Here is a 26,571-nt window from a genome sequence, read left to right as displayed (position 1 = left end):
TGTGTGTGTGTGTGTGTGTGTGTGTGTGTGTGCGCGCGTGTGCGGGCGTGCGTGCTTGTGTGCGTGCGCGCGTGCGCGTGTGTGTGTGGGAACACCGCATATCTCATCATGTGACCCCGGTGTAGTTCGCGAGCGAGAATTTGCTGGCATGTCTACACTTCGAGATAAGCTCGCTTCTCTTGTTGAGGCATGTTTCTCTATCCGCGATTATGATCGGAACTTCTCCGAGAGGCAAAGTTGGCACCTCTTGCTGATGTTGCTGTAGGCTTGTGCTCGTTCTGAAATACTCCACTGAATCGAGTAGTCTTCCTGTCTCTCCGTCAATTTCCAGACATACTTGGATAGTTCGGTGCTCTTTTGTCTCTGCTCGTGGTTGAATGTGTCTTTGTGGTTTCCGTACCGGGTCTTGAACGTTGGTTCTGTCGCTCCGAAGTACACACGTGATGGGTTAACATTACGGCGTGTCACTTCGGCTTTGTAGACCAGGTGCAAAACGAAGTGTATTGTTGACTCTGACAAGGAAAAGTAGCGGTGATAACTTGTCACTCCAAACGACAAGCTTCTCCTTGCGCCACCGCAATTTTTCGGTGCAACATTTGATGCAAAAAGTGACTTTTTGGCATGTAGTTTCTGAACTTTACCGCAAGAGGAATGATGAAATCACATGCTTCATGATGTAGAATAATGATTCACAACACAATGCACAATGCAATCCGGTTCACAACACAATGCACACGATCACGATCGTTCCTGATGTGCTATTCAAAACGAACCATAATGGAGGAGGTAAGACACATCATATTTCCTGCATGCTCTGCTCAGAACCCGCAGACACTATCGTTACAGCGCTAGCAGTATTGCATTGGCAAGACTTCTTGGAGATATGTCCTCTTGCAGTGAGAACAGGTGCAGTCAACTTCGCTTATAACGACACTCGGTGGGCGTCAAAAAGGTGTCCTTATTCGCAAAATGTTGTTATACCCAAAGTCTCATTATATGTATTACATGGGATGGGACTTTGCTCTGGGCATGGAAATTCTGTCGTTATTCGCGAATTGTCGTTATATCAGCAGTCGTTATTGGTGAAGCTGACTGTATGCATAATTCACACTAACCTCGAACACCCCGAACATGGCTCACCATGAACCGTGGCTAGTTTACATGCTGATGCTTGATGTAGATCTGCAACAGCAAGGAATGACCATCGAGCATGCCATCAAGGTCGCTTGGAGTTGACCAGCACAGGCTACACTGGGTCCATGTGGTACGTGACGTGCCCACATCACAGATTTCTTACGTGATGAACAACGCAATTTGGCCCCTACTCACCCTAGTCTCTGTGCTGCATGTTGAGGGAAAGTCCTGGTTGGAAGGCCTACAACGCCACCAGCGTGCTCTTAAGCCGGGCATCAAAATGCATGTGATCCAATCTAAATATCAACAGGCGATCCTTGTAAGTGCACGGACACTTGATCAAGGTGACTCAGAATAACTGATGAACCGTGGTCTACGAGACCTGGCAATCTGGTGTCACGGGGCACGTGATTTGCACGGTCAATCTTAACCCCAAAGGAAACTTACCTGCAAAATTTCAGCGAAATTGGAGAGATCGACTTGCACAAATATTCTGGTTTTCTCTGATATGTTCTTTTTTACTAAATATCATTGCTGGAGTGAGCGATTCAGTATGAGTTCGAACGTCACTGCCCGTATCTCAGGTTTTCCGTTATCTCAGGACAGCTCGTCTACCATGTATTATACCGCTTTTTGAAGAAATGTTTTTGGCACATATTACACATATTCAGGATAAAATATAATGTCTTGATGAAAATGAGTGAATTGCACAGTTGGGCAGTGATGAATGGACACTAGTGTACACGAAAAATAATTCAAACCCCCAAATTGGAAGCAGTTGTGCCATAGGAACTCAAGCTAAAGGTGCCCGGTAGAGAGGCGTGCCAGTATCTGAGGCGTCCGGATAAGAGACGTTTGAGTGTACTCATTGCTATTAATATTTGAAACTATTGCATCCTTTCCGCAGTCTTAGTAAGTATCGAATATTGACTGAGTACGAGGTCAATATAGGAAATAAAAGCCGAGTAAAAGACCGAGGCGAATCCGAGGTCTTTTACGAGGTTTTTATTTCCTATACTGACCAAGTACGAAGTCAATATTAGATTTATCACGACAAACAGTCCGTATTTCAAATTCCAGAACGATAACCTCATGAATCCCGGTTTTATGATTGCACAACCGTTGCACCACCACCTACTCATGCAGTGACAATGCTGCACTAGGCACCGTTCAACTGCGCAACCCCTAAGCAGTCAAATATAAGCAGTCAATATAACCCTAAGGAGTGAAATATGCAGGAATATTTGACTGCTTAGGTATGGCAAAAATCTATGGGAGTCAATACTAAGGGAGTGATATACTGCATTATTGCACTCATTCCAAACACCCACACAGGAATGTTTCTGCTGCGAACGTCACTTTTGGGTCACTAAATGTTTGGGTATAACCCATCACTAGTTTGAACCAGTAACCTGATACTGAGCCATGCCTGAATATTTGGTGAATCTAAAGCGGTGTTTGCAGCAGGGAGACAATGTGTGAGTGTCAGGAGGGAATATAGTGATATTGTAACAGATTCACACACTCACACTGTGCATCCTACTACACGTTCCCACTTACGTTGTGTTACATCACACCTGTGTTGCATGTTCACCTTGGATTACACTTCTGTCCCATATAACCCCGTTGATGGTATAATAAAGTCGTTCTACTCTTGATCCTGAATCGCTCTGGTTGGACGGTTACACTGGTAGCAAAGGATGGTTGTCGAGATTTTTTGTTTGCTGGTATGCGTGGCCACCCTTCTGTTAGCTCGGTATGACCGCTACAAGGACGGAGCGCGTCGACGGGTACAAACTGTCGCAACGACGGATATACCTCAAGGACCTCAACGGCCCACGGACCAACGACTGCTCGACAGGAAATTTGATGGGACAGTCAATAGGCCTCCGGTGTTTTCGGGCAACCCTGCGGACTTCAGGGAGTGGGTCTTCGCTATCGAGCTCGCCATGGTGTCACAGCGCGTCAACGACGACCAGGAGCAGGTGCGATTCGCTGCCAGCTACCTACAAGGCAACGCCAGGCTTTGGCTGATGTCGGTATTGGATTCCGGCGCCTGCATCCACGACTGGCCGACGCTAAAACAGTCACTCGGCGACGTGTATGGCCCAGTCCATGAACAGGAGGAAGCGCGCCTCAAGCTGTTTGGACTGGTGCAGCGCGGCAGCCTGGACGCATACGTACAGGAATTCACTAACCTCTGCCTTCAGGTGAACGACCTGAATGACCATTCGAAGGCGGTGCTGTTCGTGAGGGGCCTGCATGCAGCAATCGGTCACTCGGCTCTTCGGGAGCACCCGACAACACTAGGCCAGGCCATTCGTGCCGCACGCATGGCAGCCATGCAGGCATCAGGAGTATGGAGGGAACAGACCACCACAGGCACAGGCATTCGTCGGTCGAGGCACCCGGGTCCGGCACCTCACGCTCAGGCCAGTACACCGAGGCAACCTGTCAGTCCATGGGGACGTCAGCAGCAGCAATCTAACCGTACGAGTGAGCCCATATGTTACTCATGCAGGAAGCCTGGACATATTGCCAGAAACTGTCCAGTCATCGTGAATTCCCCAAACGCTTCCAGCCAGTGAAGAAGGGAGTGCGCTCACTGGCGGTGGATACTCAGGCACCCACACCACTCATTGTGTTCAATAGGTTCGAGGGCCTGAGTGTTGAGGAAGGAGACAGCGCAAGCGATCCTGCAGTGGAGAGTTCTGACGCTACGCCTAAGGCGCACATCAGCAGCGTGGCGATGAGCGCAGAGCACGATCTGCTATGTGTCACTGGGAAGGTGAATGGGAGGAAGGCTACCATGCTAATAGACTCTGGCTCTACCCACGATTTTTTGTCGTCGGAGTTCGTCAGGAGACATAACCTGAAGACTGACACGGCGACCAAGGAGCTGAAGGTCACATTAGCAGATGGCTCGTCTCGTACACAGCCTTTGGAAACTGCCGGGCCAGTAAAAGTGGTGGTAGCTGACTTCAGCGAAACCCAGACCTTCACCGTGCTGCCACTGGCGCGCTACGACGCCATCTTGGGAATGCCGTGGCTGTCTCGCCACAACCCAACGATCGACTTCCGGAGTAAAAAGGTGCAGATCCAGGAGGACACCTTCGTGGCTCGAGGCCACGAAGCTGGCGAGGACGCCGAGTTCGCAGAATCCCACTTCATCTCTGCAGCACAAGCGAATGCCGCTATTCGTTCAGGAGACGAAGCGTATATAGCCTGGGTCTCTATGGAGGATGATGCGCCGGGCCAAGATCCACCACCTATCCGTGACAAGGAAGGAACTCACTTCGGAAGTGAGCTGAACGCTCTGCTACGTGAGTTCGACGACCTATTTCCGGACGAGCTCCCTGACCAACTACCGCCAGAGCGAACGGTCGACCATGAAATAAAGGTGGCGGAAGGGACAGCGCCACCATCACGACCGGCATACCGCCTTCCGAAGCCGGAGCTAGACGAGCTCCAGAAGCAGATTGAGGAGCTGCTCCGGAGAGGCTTCTTAGAGCCGAGTAAGTCGCCCTATGGGGCTCCTGTGTTCTTTGTGAAGAAATCAGATGGATCTCTTCGCATGGTGTGTGACTGGAGGGAACTTAATAGAATAACAATTAAGAATAAGGCCTGCCTCCCTAACATTGAGGACCTATTCGACACAGTGCCGGGCAGTGCATATTTCTCGAAGCTTGATCTTCGCGCAGGATACAACCAAATCAGGATACAACAGGAGGATGTGCCGAAAACGGCAATTAACACCCCGTTTGGCCACTACCAGTTCAGGGTCATGGGGTTTGGTCTGACTAATGCCCCGGCAACCTTCCAATCACTGATGAACTCCATTCTGCAGCCGTACTTGCGCCAATTCGTGGTAGTGTTCCTGGATGACATTCTGATTTTTAGCAAAACCCTGGAAGAGCACGTTGAGCACATTCGAACCGTTCTGACTACCCTCCGCGCTAACCAACTATTCTGCAAGTTACCGAAATGCGAGTTTGCGGTGGAAGAAATTCTATTCTTGGGTCACCGTTTGACCGGTTCCTCGATTAGCCCTGATCCGGAGAAGTTGGCTGCAGTTCGTGATTGGCCCACCCCATGTACGGTGAAAGACGTGAGACAATTTCTCGGGTTTACCAATTACTTCCGTCGCTTTATTAGACACTATTCATATATTTCCAAGCCCTTGGAGGAGCTAACGGGTAAATACACCAGGTTCTCATGGACTGGTGAGGCCCAGGCAGCATTCGAGGAGTTGCGAAGGGCACTGCTAAATCCCCCTATTTTGAGACTTCCAGACGTATCAAAACCTTTCCGAGTTGAAACTGATGCTAGCGATTTTGCAATCGCGGGGGTGCTCTCGCAGGAGGGGGAACCTGGTTGTTGGTTGCCAGTGGCGTACGGCAGTCGAAAGCTTTCCTCGGCGGAGCGGAACTACACAGCGTCGGAACGAGAAACGTTAGCAGTTGTGTCCGCCCTCCGGATGTGGCGCATTTATTTGTTTGAACACTTTGACGTTTTCACAGACAACCGAGCAGCAGTCTACTTACTGACAAAATCAAATCTCACGAAAAGGGAGTCCCGTTGGGTTGAATTTCTTGCGGACTTTGATTACACTATTCACCATAAACCTGGCAAGGAGAATGTGGCGGATCCGTTGTCACGCCGCCCGGACTTAAGGGACGAAGATCATGTGGTTCCGCCTGAAGCTCGACTAAACGCTATAGAATATACCTTGGAGGTCAATGACGATATAGCCAACATGATACTGGACAGTTATGCCGTGGACCCTGAGCTGAGTGTAGTTATGGAACGAATGAAGCGCCCCGACAGTGACAATGTGCACAGTCAGTACTTCATCGACAACGACTCCGGGTTCCTCTACTTGAAGGCGTCTCCTAGCAACCGTTTATGCATACCGAGGTGTACCCTACGGCTGAAATTGGTACAGGAGAACCATGACTGCGTGACGGCAGGTCACCCAGGGCGTGACCGCACGTATTCACGCTTGGCAAAATTTTTCTATTGGCCGAAAATGGGACTCGATGTCAAACGTTTCGTGAAGTCTTGCGATATTTGCCAGCGAACTAAACCGGGGAGGCTGCGCACGGGCCTGCTGCAGTCATTACCAATACCCAAAGGCCCGTGGGAGGATATCGCCATGGATTTTATTACGGGTCTTCCTAGGACAGCTGCTGGACATGATGCTATTTATACCTTTGTGGACCGCCTGACTAAATGCGTTCATTTGGTACCGACTACCACATCCATTGATGCCAAGGGCAGTGCTGAATTGTACATAGCTAACGTTTTTCGGTTGCATGGTTTGAGTTCATCCATTGTCTCAGATAGAGATCCTCGGTTCACTGCTGCCTTTTTTAGGGAGGTGTTTCAACTTCTGGGAACCAAGCTTTGTTTCAGCACGGCAAACCATCCCCAAACAGATGGATTAACGGAGAGGGTGAATAGGCTGGTTGAAGACATCCTCCGTGCATTCATTAACCATAAGCATGACAATTGGGATAAGCTATTGCCTCTTTGCGAGTTCTCCATCAATAGTGCCCATCATTCCTCTACATCGCATACCCCATTTTATTTGAATTTTGGGTTTCACCCCCGAGCCCCAGCGGATTTGCTGGGTGATCGTATGGGAGTCGGACACTCTGATTGGGTGAAGGAGCAACAGGATGCGTTACGCGTTGCTAAGGATGCTATTGTAGCGGCTCAGGCGCGGCAGGCCTTGTATGCGGACAACACTCGTGCCCCCAGTACTATAAAGGTTGGTGACCGTGTTCTGGTCTATAGGGATTTCCTCATTACTCCCGAGGCGCGGAATCAGCCGTCCCCTAAGCTGCGTTCCAAATGGTATGGTCCATTTCCTGTAACTGAGAAGGTTGGTGCCAATGCCTTCCGGTTGCTACTTCCTGCCAATATGCGTTGTCATCCGGTGTTTAATGTGTCAGCTCTGAGGCGGTATGAGGAGAACTCTATACCAGGACGGCAACAGCCGCCTCCGCCACCAATAACGGATCTGGACGGCAACACGCGTTATATTGTAGACGCGGTCGTCGATGAACGGAAACGGAGGGGCCGCATGGAGTATCTAGTTCAATGGCGTGGCTACAGTGAGAACACCTGGGAGCCTATCGAACATTTATTGGACGAGTCTAACAAGGAAATTATTCCGCTGCAGAGTTACTTGAAAACGAAGCGTCGTCAATAGCCGCCTTTCCTGCGTTGAGTTTTACTTCCTACCATACCTTGAATTGCCTCTTGTGTTAGCAATTATTTTCGAACCAATAATATTGATTTACTGGTATTATAATGCTTACCTACTCGTGTTTAGCCCGGCTCACCTTTGCTGACGAGGGGGGTGGTGTAACAGATTCACACACTCACACTGTGCATCCTACTACACGTTCCCACTTACGTTGTGTTACATCACACCTGTGTTGCATGTTCACCTTGGATTACACTTCTGTCCCATATAACCCCGTTGATGGTATAATAAAGTCGTTCTACTCTTGATCCTGAATCGCTCTGGTTGGACGGTTACAGATATTGTTACCTCATTGGTTACGCAAGTTTTCGAATGGGAAATTCATTTTGATTAATTTTTTCTTTTCTTCTAAGTTGTGCTTACCTTCTTCTGCTCCTCTGGGTACTTGCTCTCAAGATAGCGGATAATTGCCCTTAGTCTAGCCGCAGGCTGAGCTCTAAAGACATTTGGACTTCCTACTGCACTGTCCAGACATGTCCTGTTGTCCTGGTAGAATGAAAAATGGTCCATCAACAAGAAGTAAAACAGACCTCTTAGTAAACATTGCACATAGCTTTGTAAACCAGAACAGCAGTTGATTTTGAATACTTTGCAGATTCAAGAAACTAATGACTTTTCTAATGCTCGTTCTGAGAATTATCACAACTCCCATTAGCCCTTAGAGCCGCCCCATACTTGAATGTGTAGAATTATACACACACGACGTTGAGACTTCAACAAGCCATAACCATGATAACTCGGTCAAAACTAGCTCAAATTCAACGATCCAAATATCTATGCCGAAGAGAAAACTCTCAGCGTGCCGTAGAACCCATCCAGGAAGCGCTGCGATCAACGGTTCCTGAGATTTCAACACATAATAGCGGAGCCAAACTATGTCTCGTGATCCGAAAATTGTCCAATATAAAATGCATACTTCAAGTATGGCATTGGTCAGAGAAAATAACGTAATTCGTCATTGGTTGATTCGCGTTGTTGAGTTGTAGTTAGACCGGTTTGTCCAATGGTCTTACCAATCTCCTTATCATCTTGTAGCTTTCGACGTTCTTTGCTCCGTGAGATATAACTTGAGCACATCTTTGTTGCGTTTCCTTCCCCTCATTGGGACTTCCAAGTGATATAAGAAGGTTGGTGTTTTTCAATTCATAGATTCGTTGGAGCTATTTGTAAGGTCGTTCAATGTCTCAGTACCTCTGTCAGTTTAGCATCTTATTGTCGTCCTACCTGACTGTTTATGTAGTATCACCGCCTTGCTTGATTGTAGCTGACTATTGTAGTGTCCCTGCCTTGCTTGATTGTACCTGACTATTGCAGTATCCCTGCCTTGCTTGATTGTACCTGACTATTGCAGTATCCCTGCCTTGCTTGATTGTACCTGACTATTGCAGTATCCCTGCCTTGCTTGATTGTAACTGACTATTGTAGTATCCCTGCCTTGCTTGATTGTAGCTGACTATTGTAGTATCCCTGCCTTGCTTAATTGTAGCGTATCCCCATACGTTAGCGTATGTAGTCTGTTACCTATAAAAGCTTCTGCTCATTTCTGTTTTCATATATTTTTTACATAATAATCCAGGTGTGTACCTGAGGAAGGCTAAGTTAAAGTTATTTAGTGTTTTAGCACTGTGCCTCCATTCGGCTACCTATTACATTGGTCGCAGCGGTGGTTAAAACTTTGTCAGATTTGAACCCCATCTCTAGTGCAGCCTTTCACTTAATTTCTTTCTGTGTATTCTCCTACTCTCCTCGACCAATGAGCAGAAAACAAAGTTTATTGGTCCCATCCGCATTTCTGAACCCACGACGACCTGAGATCAACTCAGAATCCCGGATCTACAGTCCATCCGCACAGGAGATCGACGCTGCGGCGTACGCGTTCCGGCCAAGTGGATCACCATTATTCTCCAGCGAGATCTCATGCCCTCCGGTATGCCCCTGTACTACCGGTATATATACGACCAAAGCGGCGTCGGCCCTTACCTCTCCGTCCCTATTGCCGATCCTGCAAGAAGATTGGCCATGACATAGCGTATTGCTATGGTCCTTGCTATCGGCCTCGCTATCGTCCTCGCTATCGTCCTTGCTATCGTCCTCGCGCTACACGACCCGTATTCCCTGCAACCAAGGTATGTTACCCTCCTTGCTGTACCACTACTCTATCATCACCCCGCTTAAATGCAACTGTTACTCACGTGAGTGCATATGCCACCCCTATCATGCAAGCTACGGCGCGTATTATGCAAGCTCCAAAATCCCACGGTATTTTCCATACTATCCTCATGATCATTGCTGCCATATTCCCCTTACTAACTCGTTCTGCTGCCAAAATTGTCTCCCCGATCACATCCCTCCCTTTTTGTTTGTTTGCCACATTACACTCGATACACGAGGGTCTCCAGGACCATCAGCCACTCCATCCCACAGACAATCCCACTCCCAGTCCCCGTACCACCATTCGATAAAAAAAGCATCGGACTCACAATCCTCCTTGTTCCTCCATGTACGTCCAGATATATGCAGTACACAGTTCTGGATCACCCAACATTTCGCCACACTGAAGCTCCCACACAACTGATTTCTCACAGTTCTGTCAACAAAGTTTCCTAGCCTTTTCATTACCCATCCCGACCATGTCCACCCCGCACAGACCAAGCAATCGGTTTGCTGGAGCAGCAGTCACTGACCTGGATCAGACGCAAAATGCTGTATACCTGGAAGCACACACTCAAATAACCAGTCCATGTAACAATGATTATACCACCACATGGTGAGCGAGTCCTTTCCCGTTGTAACGTCCCAGAGGGACGCGAATCAAGCAATGTTACCGTCCGAGAGAGACGTGAATCAAGAAATGCTACCGTGTCCAAGATAAGGGTGACGCGACCGAACACATCCCTTTTACCATCCAATACTGAGACGCGAACACATACATTTTACCGCTCCACAGAGAGACAGGTCCTTCACACATTTTACCAGAGGGTTCCTACTTTATCAGTCTACCAAGTCTACCAGTCTACCAAGACTTACTGTCTCACGACAGAACATTGGTCCACCTGCCTACTTTTGAAAATAACAAGGGCATAATTATCTGTAGGAAGGGAGGGTGTAGTATCCCTGCTTTGCTTGATTGTAGCTGACTATTGTAGTATCCCTGCCTAGCTTGATTGTAGCTGACTCACACCTGGCTTCTCTGACGACATCCAGCTGTTACCCATCATCATTGCAGGGGTTACTGGTGGCTCATCCAGGCTATCCAGACACATAAGTTAGCGGACGACTATTCATCACTGCTTCAACCTCATAAAAGAAGGTCTCAAGCTCCTGGACCTTCAGAAACGCTGTTCCCATTACCTTCTTCAAGGCACTCGTCACCGTACCAACCATTCGCCCATAGAAGTATCCATGCCTTTGCGCAGCTGAAGGATTGAATATCTATTGCACACTCAGTTTGTCAGATGCCGCCTTGAACGTTATAGCGTTATCAGACCTGATCCTAGATGGCAAAGCACGTCTCGTGACAAACTTCCGAAATGCTATCAAGAATGACTCAGTACTTTAAAACCTATGGAGCACCTCCAAGTGAACTGCTCTGCTGGTGGTGGCACACACAAACAATGCTATCCAGACCTTCGGAGATGACTCGCCACAGCGCACATACAACGGACCAGCATAGTCGATGCCGGTAGTTGCGAACGGCCTCTCGTGAACAACTCGGTCTTCTGGCAGTGGCGAGCAGACTTCGGAGGCAGCCTTAGCCTTGTAGCAGCGGCATGCAACACATCGCTGAGTAATGTTGCGTAGCGCTCGTCGACCAACGATAATCCAGAATTTCTGACGGATGTACCACAAGACCCCTTCTACACCTTGGTGCCTTCTTTCGACATGCGTTTTGTCCAACAGCACTCGGTCAGATGATGTTTGCCTAATAGGACTGGGTGCTTGGCTTTATACGCCAACTCGCTGTGCTGAAGTCGTCCCCCGGCTCTGAGCACTCCATGCTCATCCAGAAACGATTCAAGCTGATACACCTTCGACCCAGGCTTCACTGGTTGACCCTGCTTGATCAGCTCAAGATCCTCAGCGAAACATTCAGCTTGAACGATGCAGTACAATACGTTGTCTGCTGCTAAATAGAGTTCAGCACGAGGCTCAGTGTGCTTCCACTGCAACATCAGAGTCACCGTGCCCTGTGCCCTCGCCCACTTACTGAATCGGAGCCACCATTCATTATCAGATTCTCGACTACAGGTGGTGGCTGACACTCACACTTCTACACTGGACTCATCTGTAGCTGCGGTTAAGGATGCGGTGGACCAGTCATTCGGCTCCGTGATCGAGGTTGGTCCACCCATCCAGAACGGGCTACGGATCTGCTGTGCACTACTCCCACTTGACGGTAAATCTGCTGGGTTGTGAAGGCCCGGGCAATGGTTCCACACAATGCCGACCTTCTTCAATATCTCTTGGACTTGACTGTCGCGGTTAGCCACAAATGTTTTCCATTTGTACGATGGATTACTGATCCAATGAACGGTAGTGAGACTGTCAGTCCAGCCATAGACTTGCGTGACGGTCACACGCAGCTCCTTCACCACAAACTCAGCGTAGCAAGCCGCTAGACATACTGCTTGTAACTCAAGGCGGGCTAACGTGGGCGGACACACCGGTACCACTTTGGCCTTGGCAAATACCAAGTGCGACTGTCCATTGACGACTGCATACAAAGAACATCCAAGCGCTTTCTCACTGGCATCCGCGAAGGCATGAAGCGCAATCGGCATGTCAAGATTGCAGCAAATCCAACGTGGTATGTCAATGCTCACCACTTCGGCCAACTCTCGCCACCATTGCGCACATGCGGCTGCGATGCCATCAGGCAACTTATCATCCCAGTCGCCTCCGAATTTCCTGGCTTGTTGTACCATTATCTTTCCCGGCACAACTGCCGGTGCTGCTAGACCTACCGGATCAAACACTGACACAACACACTTAAGGAGGGATCGCCGGGTCCAAACAGGTGGCCTATCGGACTCGCCTAGCGCTGCTAAGCTGAGCAAGTCATCACTGGTTTTCCATTTCAGACCGAGGACTTTATCTCCGGCCTCTGGATCGCATCGTATTTCGTTGCCTCGCCACTTGTGCAACTCCATGCCAGCATCTGTAAGCACACGCACACTGAACTCTTGCATCTTCTACGGGGCATTTGAGACACTAGAGACCAAATCGTCAACGTAGAAACTCGTGAGCAAGAGATCAATACGGTCTCGCTCTTTGGGTGCAGACAGCGCACGAAGCTCCTTGAAGTGATGCTGAATCACCGCAGTAAGCATGTATGGCGAGCAATTTACGCCAAATGGCAGTTTCGTTAGCCTCCAGGTTAACAGTTCGTCGCTGTCGCTTCGACCGGGCCACAAGAAACGCAGGTACTGACGGTCTTCGGGATTAACCTTGACCATGAAGAAAGCCTAGCGGATGTCCGCTTGCAGCGCGCTCTTATATTCACGGAACCTTAGTAGCATACCCGCGAGACTCGGCAATAGCGACAGTCGAGGGTCAACCATGTCGTTCAATGACTTGCCATCTGGAGCCATCGCCAAGGCATTGAACACCAGTCTTAACTTCGTGGTTGCAGCGTGCTTGCGGAATACACCATGATGCGGTACATAGTGCCCGGCATCGCTCTCACATGGCTCCAACTAAATTGCTCGAAGCGCGTGCTAGTCCTTGATCAGCATATCATCATAGAGTGTACGCTTCCCATTCCGCTTCAGCTTTTCCAGAAGCCGCGTTGGGATGACTCTAGCTTGAGCATAGTTATTCGTTGGGCGACGCTCATTTCACCACAAGAGACCCACTTGGAACCCGGCGCCATAGCGACATAGCGGGAAAAATGGCAAGTGCTGATGTCGTTCTGGAGGTTGATCCAACTGCCATAGTTTGTCGATGTGGGCTGTGACACATGACACGGTCACCGGCTGACTGTTTCGACTGGGTGCAGACGCTGGACCAGATACTACACTATCGATCTCTGTGTTACACACAGTCTCGCCATTAACTTCTTTCTTGCTGTGCTGTATCGCGTTGATATATTCTGCACCGATCAGCATGTGTATTTCGTCTGTTGTTTCTTGCTGAGGCTTGTCACTCAGCTCTACTCCCCAACTGTGCCACTGAGCAATGGTCTGCAGACTTGCGCACTTAAGGTCTAGCTCTAGCGTTGGTTTCACGAGCGCGCATACCGGAATGCTAGTGGAGCTACCTTGGATTGTGATGGCGTTTTTATCCATGCGCTGTTGGGTTGGCTCTGCGCCGAACGGCTTCACCTCTACATTTTCAGCACCAATGTGTTCTGCATTGATTGCTGACACCAACGCTGCAGTCACAAATGACGCCTCAGCACCAGAGTCCAGGAATACGCGAACCTTCGCCTTTCGAGTTCTTCCCTCAACTCGCGCCACTCCGGTCATCAGCCGCACACTTGCTGAGTGTAGACAGCACGATCCAACCTTCTTGTCCGTTACTATCTCAGTCGGTTTCTCCCGGCTGTAACCTGCTCCGTCCAACACGTCATGTATTACCTCTACCTCTCGGCAAACACGAACAACGTATTGGTGAAAAGACTCATCTGACCCCTGCTTGCCTGTCAGCAATGTCTTCCACGCTTTATCCGGAATCTTTCCGAGCAAGGCAAGCAACTCTCACTTTGCTTCCTCGTAATTGTTGCATCCAATACATATCCTCTCAGCTTTGCTACCCGCTAGCGTGATGCGTAATCGCAGCAGCCATTTGCTTTCTTCGAACCCGTTCTTGGAACAGATGTCCTCGAACAGGTCAGGATAACGCTCCTGACTGCGTTCCATCATATGAGATGATTTTCATCAATGGTTTACGCCCACCGCTGTGACTGGGAGCTTCCGCTGTACCTCCCATCGCACTCTCAGTGGCGACTTTTCCCTCACCCTCATACGCCTTGGCGATGCGCTCCTTAATCTCCTTGAGCTTTTTTTCAAACTCGGTGCAGAGCGCCTCCTCTCGCCGTCTGGCACTGCGCTCCTCACGCTCCTCGTACTGTCCGAGCCTCTGCTCCAAATGTTCCCTCAACTCATCGCCTTCCAATCCTAACCGAACTCCATTGGCGATAAAGCTGGCTTCCAAATTATGTAGTTGCTCTGCCATGCTCGCTCCGTATCCTGGCGTGGTCGCAAACTGTAATGAACCCTCTGCTTCTCTTTAGTATCAGGAACGAACGACCACACCCAACGAGGACAACTATTTATTCTCAACAGTATATTTTGATTTCCATTGAATCTAACTACCACTAATAACACCAGCTATTTATAGCATGCAAAAACAGTGTACATGTTTACTCAAAGCATACACATGTAAAACATGACATGACAGCGTATACAGCAAAACGCACACAGCGCAAATAGCGTACGCAATGCAGCAAACATCAGCAGTACGGTGGAGTCGCGATACAACATTGCAACGAATACAATGTCATAAGCCAGAAGGCCTTTCCCACTTGAGAACTGGGGGTTTGTAACACATATAGAAGTTTATACTGAGCTTGTATACAAACTCCCATCTCTCCCCACACAACACTCCAGACTTGTATTTTGCATATAACAGGTACTTCGATGACGAGAATATAAACTGGTATATAAACTGGTATATAAACTGGTGTATAAACTGGTATATAAACTCCTTTTTTTTAGGATTACACTAGTGACCTGCAGTCCGCCTTGATGGTTTTTCGACATGCACGACGGTCCCAACTTCAGGATCTCTTTCCCGTCAACGATGAAGAATACAACGTCGTCCTTTGTAACATGTGCCTTGTGCTGCACCTGGCGTTCGAGGCTGTCCTTCTTTCGCTGTTTCAGCACTCCGTCTGTCAAGCGCAGCACTCGACATGTGCGGCTGAAGAGCCCCGCGTGCCGCTCCTCCTGCGTTTTTGCATGGACATAGAATGCAGATAGCAGGGGCGACGGAACATCACTACTGATGGTTTTCCAATCGATGTTCTCCTTTCCGCGTCCCTCGCAGAGCGGACGGAACATGCGCAGCCATAATCCGTGGCACTGCCAGTGTTCTTAGAAACTGCTGCTTGAATAATGGCATCGTGATTCGTGGTCGTCCTCAGAAGAAACGTTTGGGAGTCGATTCAACAGGCTCGTGCTGATTCATTTTACTCTTACTTTGGAAAGGAGACAAACTCTATGTCTCTAAAGTCTAATGAGCAAACGGTTCTTTTACAGAGCCCGCGGTGAGATCTGCGCGCGGTAACGGTCACTAGCACTGTGAGGTTCAAACTAACTTACTTGGCGCATAGCTGTTACTTCCGATGTAACTAGTACTTCAGTACTAAACTGAAGTCACAAAGAGTGTGCACATGTGTGATGGTACTGCACTAGCACTGCATGCACTGCACAGAGTCAGTGGTAGTCTTGTACATGTACTTGATCCGCACAGGTTGGTGAAAGGAAGACTCGTCGAGCCATGGTTGTGGGTTGGAATTCCAATCTCTACCCTTGTGGGGGAGAGGGGAGTTTGTATATCAGCTCAGTATAAGCATAATATAACCTACTCAGTTGATTATATGGGAAATATAAACCAATATACAAACCTCGGCTTCGCCTCGGTTTGTATACAGGTTTATATTTCCCATATAATCAACTGGTTAGGTTATATTATATATATATATTGTCTAAGCAAGTGTGTTTTCTCGACATTCTTTTCGCCATGCAGGTATATCACAGTGCCATGCCAAAATACATTCTGAAACGCACTCGTTTCTCAATTCTGGGGATGAGTGGACACGCACATCTAGCAGCTCTTGACGACGTCAATGTCAACCGTCGCCACAGCACAACCAAAAAGACCCCGATAGGAAGGTATGAAGTCCAGTTCTCACAGCATAAAGAAGGCTATGTGGCCATATAGATAATTATACGACAGAAAGAGTTATGAGATTGCTGACAAGCTCATGTGTGAGGTGGTAGCGGTTGCAAATGGCAACCTCGATGTTCCTGCCTTGGAGAAACGCTTTCCCTGCCTAATCCCGGGTGGAAGTCTCCTGAGAAGGCTGAGGTGGTGCAGGATTTGGATATCTTTGCATGATGGTATTCACGACGCAGGCTGGAAGACGACAACAAACGTGCTTGCCCAATTTGCCGTGTACATACAGTGTGTACTGCCTGTGTGCCGCATAGCGTAGAGATCTACAGAAACATAGAATGTCATACGGAGTGTGTATGCTGAGTGCTTGTACACATACCACATTGCTGGACGGTAATAATTATTATGGTATGGTATAGTGACTATACTATAGTCAAATACTCATTTACTTTACATATGCGCTGAATTACACCTACCGGTACCTACCTGCACGTTCAGTGCGCGCGCCATAACAATTTAGTGTCCACTGGTACAAAGATGGAGGTTCTTGCAGAATTTCTAATGATTGATGAATTCTGATTAGGACACGTTCGATTACCTACTAGTACAAAGATGTCTTGGTCAGAAAGTATAGAATCTGATGTCTTACTCTCTTGCCAGAATTTGTGCATTATTTTGGTGTACGCTTTCTTGACCCCACGCTTGTACGTTGCATGACATGGTATACTAGAGAACGGGTGTATTGACAAAGCCTATCGCGTGAAACGATACAGTATGGGTTCGGGTGTGATCAAATGCACGCATCCTGCTCATAAACTGTGCGCAGTGCTCTCTTCACCAACAGAACACTACCATACTTTGCAGATCTTGTACCAATCCCAGGGATAATGAAACACAAAATTGATGTGTTTGAGTCACGCATGAAAACATGTGATAACTACTAGCACTATAGTACAACGTTTTTCGTGCCATGCCTGACAACAATAAGTAAGTTACACGCAAAACATTACGCGCATCGATCCTCACAAGGCAAGTCAAGACACACTTGGAGCAAAGAGAATTTGTTTGTGTCATGCATGAAATTTCTTATAACTACCAGTACATTTTTTTCTTGTGCGACGCCTACTGTAGTGCACCTGACAACAATAAATTCCTCCAAAAAAATTATTGATCATATTGATGCGCGATCCTCACAAGACAAGTCAAGACAAACTAATTGAGGCTTACCTAATTTAAGACTCTTCTGTCACTGGCATTGGCGGCTTCTGCATGTCGTGATAACTTTGAAGAGCAGTGGTGGGTACAGCCTGATGCAAGGTTACGATCTCGTAAACTGGGAGGTCAGCTACGCAAGAAACCTTGGGCTGTCTTCTCGACAGCGACGGAAGCATCCTACCAGAAAAATCATTCCCGCGGGCTGGGCATGGCTATACACTTTTGTCCACACTCGCACCAGTCCGAGTCCCAAACGAATCGAGAGTCTGGTGGCCAAGCTACTCGTCATCCTTCTGTCGGACGCAGCTGCTGAGGCATCTTCTTCCTCAACATTTGTTACACACGATGGCAGCTCCTTAGCAGAGTATCTGGGCTCCCTGCCCCAACCATATGCGGGGGTGGGTTGATGGTGGTCCTCACTGACCTCAGCATCGCTGCCTTCATTGCTGGGTACAAAGAATTGTTCAGTATAGCTCATCTTTCCTTGAAATTGAATACTAAAAGAGTGCACCTAGATTCAGACCGTGCCACAATGACGCAGGCAGGCCGGAATGACATAGCCAAATGGCCGCATGATGTCACGGCGCGGCCCCCGTTTTTGCCAATATCTCAAGAACGCTTTGCCGTATAGACTTCGGACCAAGAGCATTCGACTCAGCACCCGAGACTACAGGATATGAAAGTTTCATTTTCCGTGGAGTTCCCCTTTAAATTGAAACATGTTTGCTTGCAATGTTTATGATACGAGTGCGCACTTGATTCTATTCATCGGCATATTATGATTGTTATTTCCACTAAAAGTGTGACTTACATTTGTCAAGGCAAGAAGATCTGAACCCGTTCGAAGCAGAAGTTCTATAACCTCCAGGTTGCCGTATCGACAGGCTAAGTGCAACGGTGTTTGTTGATCCTGGAGTAGGGAGAGGTGAGAACGTTGAAGATATTTTGTTTTGGGGAAACAACAAGGGTAGGGACAGAGAGACAAACGACTACATGATTGATCACGGCAAAAAGAGAGAGAGGGAGCAAGGGAGAGAGCTACAATTTAGATAAAAGGCCTGAGTGCCTATGACCAATACAGGTGCACAAGCATCTGCTATGCAGGAACTCATCAAGCTTTGTGTACTGGGTTCAGACCAGCAAGAGAAAGTTTGAACTAAGAAACAGTATGCAGAAGATGGGGACCTAACAGTTTGTTCAGGTTCTGAACAGAGTACTACTACTAGTAATCAGGAAATGTCATGCGTCAAAAGAGACCATGTCTGAGAATACCAAAGTATGTGCCCTTCTGGCTTCACCATAGCAGGGAGGTACTGCCATTTGGTGACTCAGCATTTATGGAGGTTCAAGTCCTTGCAATTGAGTCGCATCGGGCCAGGAGGAGGAGGATACGCAAAGCGATAAAAATTCGGGACATGGGCCCGAGAATAAAAGCCAACGCAGGATTGAACCTCCTGTAAAGGCATTCCTGATACAAATAACTGACCCAGTACTTGCTTCTCCCGGATAGTGAATTATTTGTCTACTTCCATAAACTGCTGTTGCCAGCAACCGCAATTATGTGCACATGTACATATTTATAAAAAGTAGAAAGGACCAAGAAACTACAAGTTACACTATGATGTCCACTAACACCATCAGTTACTAAACAATCAGCTGATGCAATAACATTACTAGCCAGTTAGTTGTAGAACGTCAGTGCCGTCGGTCAGTGTCGTGCAATGTTATCGCATGAGCTGATTGTTTAGTAACTGGTGGTGCTAGTGGACATTATAGTGTAACTTGTAGTGTCTTGGTCCTTCTTGCTTTGCATAAATAATCCTTGGCTCTCCATCCGAGTTCATAGATGTACATAATACACGCACATGTTCTGCTTGGTGCATGTGGAATGTTTTACAGTTGTCACGTATCATGTTTTTGCTGTACCAGTTTTGTGTTTGTTTCCGATGTTTCCTCAACCTCTTTTCTCTCTCTTCATAGTTCATGCATGTATGAATATTATCTCCCCGCAGCACTGTTCATTATCAAACTTTTCCCAGTGGTGACCATGCCCAAATTCATTCTTGATGTCCTTGTTGCTATTGTCATTTCTGATGATGGGTATTTTATGACGGAAACAATTTTCCTGATATGATTCTGCGTGAGTCTGTGTTGCTCACAATCCACTTTCACGGAGCAGTGCCTACATCCTGGAGGTTCACTGGCCACCTTCGGCGATGATACAACGGTCTACACCTGTATTGCATCACCCGAAATGCTCCCAAACAGTAAGAAAAGCTTACAAGCTACCCTGGATGCGCTCAATGACTTGGGCAAGAAGTAGCGGATCAGGTTTGATCCCACAAAGTCACAGCTCGTGACGATAGCCCATCAGCGGCACAGGTGGCATATCATGGACCCCACGTTTGGAGATCACACTGCGTCTGAGCTATCGGAGGTAAACCTCCTCGGGATCACATTTGACTCGGGCCTCTCCTTCAAGACCCACCTCCACAACACAGCACTCGAGAATTCTCGCCTGTGTTTCCTGCGCAAAGCTACTCGCGTACTCGATGGTGCTGGTAAACGAACCATCTGCAGAGGTTTTGTGGGGCCAGTCCTAGAGTATGCGCCATTGGTATGGATGGGAGCCGCTTCAGGCCATCTGCGCCTTCTTGATCGAGTGCAGAGACCCGCCCTCCACATTCTTGGCCCTGATGTCCTCCTCCAGAGTTTGGCAGCAAGGAGATTGGTCGCCACCCTCAGCTATATGTAGGACTCAGTGACCAGTCAAGGCCCCGTGACCAATCACGGTCCCCGTGACCAGTCAAACAGTCACAAACCCCCCATGACCAGTCACAAATTAGTTTACCAGTCACAATGCCCCATGACCAGTCACAAATCACCATACATGTACATGTGTAAAGTACACAGTTCGTGACTGCTCGCAGGGTGCTTCGTACTGCAGGATTTGTTGTGGAAACTATAATTCCCTATGAGCGGTCACAGAATGCAGTTGTGAACATTAATTCCATGCGAACAGTTACATGCGGAATGTACAGTTGTGACCACTCTTTCTCTGTGAGTAGTCACAGTCAGAATATAGGTATTTCTGTATTACAAGAGAGATTGGAGGCTTTGTCACAACTCTGAGTTTCACGTATTACTACGATCGTCAGGTAACTGATGGCTCCTAAACGGGCAGCCTGAACATAAGAGGGAGCAAGGTGGGAAATTCTGAGGGGTATCATAGGCGACGGGTATCATAGTGCAAGAGTCAGGTGCAGACGTGAAGTTGCCAAGTATTCAGACTTGGGGCTATTCAGCAGCAGTTCCAGCGTGAATGACATAGAATAGAGCTGGGGACCACACATGCCCACACCATTACACACACATACACCCACACTCTCTCCCTTTTCTCACATACACACACACACACTCATTCTCTAAATCTCTCTCTCTCACACACACACGCACATATGTCATTCATTCTCTACATCACACACACACACACACACACACACACACACACACACACACACACACACACACACACACACACACACACACACACACACACACACACCTGGCCTGGTGTACAGCTGCCAAATGCTTAGCCACGCCACCCCCGAGACAGGGGGAGAGTAGAAGAGAGAGAGTTTGAGACACACACACACACATCCACACACACACACACACACACACACACACACACACACACACACACACACACACACACACACACACACCTGGCCTGGTGTACAGCTCTCACACTCTCACACTCTCTCTCTCTTTCTCACGCATGCACACACACACACACACACTCACACATGCGCGCACACACTTACTCACACACTACTACTACTACTATTGACAGCTGCCAGAAATGACCACGCCGCTCCCCAAAGGGAGGTACTGTCAGAGAGGTTAGGGTAGAGGTAGGCAGTGCTTCAAATGGCGCTCCAGGTCCTGTCGCCTCCGAAACTGGCGTTGACTACAGACTCGGCAATGATGTTCAAAGTGCTGGCGATCAGTCACTGTAGGGCGCTTCGGGCGGGGTCCACAGCGATGGCGCTTGAGGCCATCACTCACACACACACACACACACACACACACACACACACACACACACACACACACACACACACACACACACACACACACACACACACACACACACACACACACACACACACACACACACACACACACACACACACAATAGGCAGCGGGACTACCAGCTAGATTCACGTGACCTTGCGGACAAAGTTACGGAGGTAGAATTTGTTTTCACGACGACACTTGGACACAAGTACTTCTGTATTATTATTTTATCTCTTTTCAACCAATCCACAAGCCAAGAAGAGATGCGTAGACGGAAGAACCGTACTCTTGGTGATACTGATCGCAAACATGATTAATTCCTCCAGGCCATTGAGCACCCAATTCTAAACCTTATCTAAGCAAAGCAGCATGCCAGTTCAAGAACATCTCGTCAGACATACATATCGATACATGTCTGGTGCACTCTCACTAACAAGCAGGCATCGCAGGCTACATTCGCACCAGCAATCAAAAGAAGTTGAAGTGAGTGAATATTTCTATAAAATTAATAATTGGAAGACAAATGAAGGTGTGGAGGATCGCCCAAAAACACTGACAAGGAGACAGTAAACGGTACACAGTACTCGTATGCATGTACTTATACACGTTATAGCAGCACAACGAGAAAGACCATGATGCATAATGTTGCATCAATAAATTTTACAGAGTTATTTTGGGAGTAGAAATGAAGATGTGTTCGAAGCAGTAAACTGCGTAAGCACTACGTTGAGCCACAATATTGAAATACAGTTTCCTGCAGTCAAAACAAGACACTCACACTTCTCTGGTCTAGTTCGCCATTCTTATCGATAAACATGACTTGATTTAATTTCTTACGATGGTCCTTGAGAATGGATCAATGATGTCTTGAATAGATGTCTTCCTGAACGACTTCAACTGAGAGGCAGTTTCAGTTTCAACAAGCTGGACATTGTTTTTCTGTGGAGTCTTCCACAAGAAAGACAGAGCTACACACACGAAGGTGCTTGATGTACTCAGTACCTTCTTGGAAATGAACATATTTTCATTTCCATCTTCATTATATTTTCGTCTCTGCATCGTCGACGATGTCCACTTCTGACTCCGTAATCTTGTCACCCATCCTCTCCAAAAACACAAATCGAGTGCTGCTTGCATGCTGGATCAGTTGAAGTCAGTCTCTGCTCTAGCAAGATCGGCATGCGAAAATTACATGACTGAAAGTATTCCGAAATAGCTTTTCTGAACGACGAAGTTTGTTCTTCAAATATGATGAATAGCACAACCTACTAGCCAGAACGTCCTCTCAAAAGAGATTCTATCTGAAGCCTGCAAGATTTTCGACCACCCTTCGTTTTGGAGAGGAGCCCACACACACCAGACTCGAGCTACAAGTAAACTACGCGGAGATCGAGAGTTGATCGAAATCTTTCTTGCTCACTTCTGAAACCTGTGAAGGAAAAAAGTATGCTGAACGCGTGAATGCCTACAGTTGAGTCGTAATATTTTGACGTGGATCCTGTGACCGTTCAAAGAGAAAGTCGCGGCAGTTTGTGACTGGTCATCGGGATTCAAACTGGTGTGTGACTTTATGACTGCTCTTCGGGGATTTGTGACTGTTTGATTGGTCACGGGGATCGTGATCGGTCATCGAGACGTGACTGCTCACTGAGTCCTACATATATGTACAAACTGATGTGTCTGGCAGGGCCACCGCAAATAAAGTTGCTGGTCCCCTCCCCACCCCCCCCCCCCCCCCACAACTTTCTCCACCAACATGTCCTCGAACTTGATCCGATCACTCGGTGCGCTCCGAGTCTCAGCTACAGAACGTCCTCCCGGATTTCTCTCCTGATTACGTGCGACGCTGCTTCCCCCACAGCATCATCGAGGAGTGGAACAACTTGCCCCCAAATGTGCTGCAGTCTCTGCCACGCCTGACGGCCCTCCAGTCGTTCAAGGGCAAGGTGCATCAGCACCTAAGACAAAGCCGCTGGTATTGGGCTACATACTCGTTGTAACACCCCATACTACATACTCGCTGTAACACCCCATACTACATACTCGCTGTAACACCCCATACTACATACTCGCTGTAACACCCCATACTACATACTCGCTGTAACACCCCATATACCCACAATAAGCTCATCCCGCTCACTTGTCTATTTACATGTGTTTCGTAATCCCGTCCATGGTGCGCCGGATAGCGCTAACGCCGAGACCCTAGGCCGGCGTTGCTAGTCCCGCCTCACCGGCACAGGCTCCCTCTAAGACCCTACTAGTACATTGTCTGTCTTTCCCCTCGGCTGCAGGCAGTAATGCGCGATTGAGGCCTTCCTCCAAGGCCTCTGTTTGAAATCTTTTATTCTCACGATGGCCTGTGGCCAATAAGAGAAAATAATTACAGGCACGGGGATTAGATACAGATAGATCAAAGTTTAGCTGCTTGCTGAGGCAGTAGCGATGGCAATACTAATTGGGAGTTAATCCCGTAGGCGTAGGCTGGTCGCAATGGAGCTATAGATGTGCTGAGCAATGTGAGCAAGTACATACGGAAGAGATGACAAGTGGTAGGATGTTTGCTTTGAAATTTCGTCTGGGGTTGATTTGCCGGATGCTGGGTGGGATGCTATTAAAGAGATCAAGAGAAGCATAGATGGGGAGTCTCTTAGCCGGTTTGTACGTGCTGTTGGTAGCTCAAAGGTTGGGGGGGGGGGAACCTGAGCGTGCGGATGGGTTGTATTCGGGGTAGGTGAATTGCAAGAAGGTGTGGTGGTGCATATCTATGATGCAGGCTATGTGCAAGAAGGATATGGGAGAGGGTACGGCGGCTGCTGAGTGATCGCCATTTGAGTCGGTGCAACAGCACGGAGTGGGTTCTGTGTTCAAAGAGGGGGAGATGCAAACAGAGGCGAGCAGCGCGCTGTTGGATGCGCTCAAGCCGGTCGTTCAGGGTTGCGGGGAGGGGTGAGAGGACAGTGCAAGCATACTCAAGAATAGGGCGGATGTAGGGCAGATAGATGGAGGAGAGAGCAGAAGTGTTTAAGGAATTGCGTAGTCGCAGGAGAAGGAACATCTTCCTGGTCGCTTTAGTGATGATGTAGTCAACATGCGAGTTCCATCATAGATTCTGCTGGATGAGGAGGCCAAGGTGGCAATGCCTTGAGGCCACAGTGAGGTTGGTATCGTTGAGTGTGATTGATGGTGGTCTGGGAGGTGGCCGGTTGGTGTGGTGAAAGTGGATGACAGTGGTCTTACTTTCGTTGACCAGGAGATGCCAATCCTTCAGCCACTGTGCCGCGGTTGTCACAGCTGACTGGAAAACTCTCGTGAGCGGCAATGATGGCAGTATCGTCGGCAAACTGGCTGCACTCAGTGTTGGCATTTATGCAGGCGGTTGGCAGATCAACTGTGTAGGCCGTGAACAAAAGCGGCCCCAAGACAGAGCCTTGGGGGACCCCCGCTGGAATGTTTAGCTAGGTTGATTTGCTGCTCTCCACTTGCACACGTTGTCGTCTGTTGGTGAGATAAGAGGCAAGCCACTGGAGGCATTTGCCATCGAGTCCGAGGTGGGCCAATTTTGCAAGCAGTCCTTGGTGCCAAACCCGGTCAAACGCCTTAGATAGGTCGAAGAAGCAAGCAGTTACTGTTTGCCCGGCGTCTCTTTTCTCGGTGATCTGATGGATTAACCGAGATAGCTGCTGTGTGGTGCCATTGTTTGGCCGAAAGCCTGATTGGCCGTTGGGGAGGTGAGGTTGGATGTGCTTCGAGATGCGGTCAGCAACTATCCTCTCTTGTACTTTCGACGTCACGCTGAGTAGCGATATCGGTCGATAGTTGGAGGGCTCGGTTTTGCTGCCCTTCTTGTGGATGTGGGTGACTGTTGCGTCCCTCCACTCTTGCAGTATAGTGCAACGTTCGAAGGAGATGTTAAAAAGGGTTGCTAGGGACGGCGCAAGTGAACTGGCTGCCTCTTTCAGTAGGCGGGTTGGTATGCCATCACAGCCCGGGCTCTTTGAAGGGTCCAGGTTAGACAGTAACTTTGAGACCTCTTGGGCTGTTGTTTCAAGTGTAGTGAGGCCAGGTGTATTGGGTGTGGGGGAATGAATGGAGGGGAGTTCCTCGTGGCACCCTGTGACTGACTGTTGGCTCTGCGAGATGAAGAAAGCGTTCAGGGCGGTAGCATTTTCAGCGGGGGTTGAGAGAGTCTGGCCCTGGGAGAGCATGTCTGGCAGAGTAGGTCGTTGTGAGGACTGGAGGCCGCGCATCAGTTTGTGTAGGCTAGGTGTGGAGTGGCTCGTCCCAGTGCCATTACTGACATATGTAGACTTAGCGATTCGGAGAAGGTGAGTAACTTTGTTGCGTTGGGTGGTGTATGCTGTCCAGTTGAAGGGCGTCCGGGTGCGCAAGTAGGCACGGTAGAGCCGGTGTTTTTCTCTGATGGAGTTAGTGAGCTCTGGGTTCAGCCATGGCTTTGCAGGGTGGCTAGTATGCCTCGGGGAGTGAGGTACTGCACAGTGTTTGCGGGCGCAAGTGAGGACCTTGTCCTTCCATGAGTGCCACAGGTTGTCTATGTTGGTAGTGTTCAGGGTGTCAACTTCCGGTAGCAGTTGTGTGCGTTCAATTTCGGCTTTCAGACTGCTGATGCTTTGGTTTGACCATTTCCAATGGATGGTGTTATGGGTGGGAGGTGGTACGGCTCGAGGGGGTGCAGTGACTGGCTTGATTAAACCCCTGATGGATAGGTGGTCCGAGTTGCCGATCTGCGGGAGACTAGAGATAAGGACATAGTCGCTGTCTACATCCGTGACGACGAGATCTAGGCAGGATTTAGGGTGCCCATTCTGCACAAGAGTGGGGAATGTGAAATGTTGGTGTAGAGAGTAAGTTTGGAACAGCACTGCTAGATCCTTGCCAACAGCATCTGTCGTGTCAGAGTGGCACCAAGCGGCGTTCTTTGCATTAAAATCACCGAGGATAAT

The 26,571-nt window shown here is 48.5% G+C and overlaps 1 protein-coding gene across 1 annotated transcript in view; it reads right to left on the bottom strand.

Annotated features, from left to right (window-relative positions):
• The window catches only part of LOC135826996 (uncharacterized), a 92,056-nt gene that overhangs the window by 37,866 nt on the left and 27,619 nt on the right, over window positions 1-26,571 (bottom strand). Inside the window, exons 2-3 of the mRNA XM_065339520.1 lie at window positions 18,336-18,434; window positions 7,772-7,894 (exon numbers count right to left, since the gene is read on the bottom strand). The gene's annotated coding sequence lies outside the window, so the exon portion shown is untranslated. The remainder of the gene's footprint in view (window positions 1-7,771; window positions 7,895-18,335; window positions 18,435-26,571) is intronic.

Source organism: Sycon ciliatum, chromosome 11 (genome assembly GCF_964019385.1).
Source record: "Sycon ciliatum chromosome 11, ocSycCili1.1, whole genome shotgun sequence".
In the NCBI taxonomy this organism is placed as follows: Eukaryota; Metazoa; Porifera; class Calcarea; order Leucosolenida; family Sycettidae; genus Sycon; species Sycon ciliatum.
The sequence above is the reverse complement of the archived record's forward strand: the minus strand, read 5'-3'. Positions and strand labels throughout refer to the sequence as shown.